Below are 1,198 nucleotides of genomic sequence, written 5' to 3'. Positions count from 1 at the left end.
AACTGTGATCCTCAGATCTCAGCCTCCTGAGTAGCTTGGATTACAGGCGTGAGCCACCAGCCCCCGGCTCAAACATTGATTTTAAAAGGGGTTTCACTACAGTGATTTGTAAGTGCATGTTTTATCATTTTAATTTAGTCAGGTTAACTTATGTGTTGCTCTCTTTCCCCCACACTTCCCTATTGTTCAGTAGCTTTCAGTGAGTTTTCTTATGCTATCTTTGCATTTGGGTATTTCAATATTACTTGTCCTCCATCATTCTTTTTTCGTCAGGGCCTTTCACGTACGGAAATAAAAATGTGGTATCTTCAGGGCTTTGTGAATATTATGGTGAATATTACACAGAGTTGCTCTATTCAAGCCTACTTCAACAGAGTTTGCCCCCAATGAATGTATAAAGTATTATGACTTGTGATACCTCTGTCCCCTGGGGTAGGGACAATTAGCAGGTTTTGTTCACCAGCCAGCCCTCTTCTGGTGGAAGAAAGGAGAATTAGAGAATGATCTTGAAAGAAAAGTAAGGCAGCAATAAATCAAAATAAGATGTCTCTTTGATTAGATAAGACGTTTACATTCCAGTAATGTAGTCACACTGCAAAGGTAGAAAGCAGTTAGTCACACTCTGGGTTTTCATTCAGATGTGGAAAACATTTGGTTATAGAACAGACCAAGGACCACACAAGCATTAAGGATTTAGAGGCCTTTTGTGTGTGTGTGTGTGTGTGTGTGTGTGTGTGTAGTTAGTTAGTTTTAAGAGCCTATTTACTGGCCACAATGCCTAATGCCTAGAATCCCAGACCTCAGGAAATTGGGGTGAGAGAATAGTGATTTAAGGCCAGCCTAAGATATATAGCAATAGCAAAACCCTGTCTCAAGAGGTAAAATAAAATATAAAAAGAGCGCTAGCCTTGAGCTGAAGAGCTGAGGGACAGCGCCCAGGCCCAGAGTTCAGGCCCCACGTCCGGACCCCCCCCCAAAAAAAAACAAATAAAATATAAAACTCCAGGATTTGGGCTGGGAAGGTGGCTCAGTGGTAGAGCACTTGCCTTGCATGCTCGAGGCCCTGGGTTCAATTCCTCAGCACCACATAAGAAAAAAAAACCCGGAAGTGGCGCTGTGGCTCAAGTGGTAGAGTGCTAGCCTTGAGCTGAAGAGCTGAGGGACAGCGCCCAGGCCCAGAGTTCAGGCCCCATGACCG

General features: G+C 43.8%; 1 protein-coding gene across 1 annotated transcript in view; it reads right to left on the bottom strand.

Annotated features, from left to right (window-relative positions):
• Hspa9 (heat shock 70kDa protein 9 (mortalin)) overlaps nucleotides 1-1,198 on the bottom strand; it is a 21,808-nt gene that overhangs the window by 13,145 nt on the left and 7,465 nt on the right. The window lies entirely within an intron of this gene.

The sequence above is a fragment of the Dipodomys ordii genome, unplaced genomic scaffold, assembly GCF_000151885.1.
Source record: "Dipodomys ordii isolate 6190 unplaced genomic scaffold, Dord_2.0 Scaffold50, whole genome shotgun sequence".
NCBI classification, from domain to species: Eukaryota; Metazoa; Chordata; class Mammalia; order Rodentia; family Heteromyidae; genus Dipodomys; species Dipodomys ordii.
This window is presented reverse-complemented; position numbering and strand designations above follow the sequence as displayed.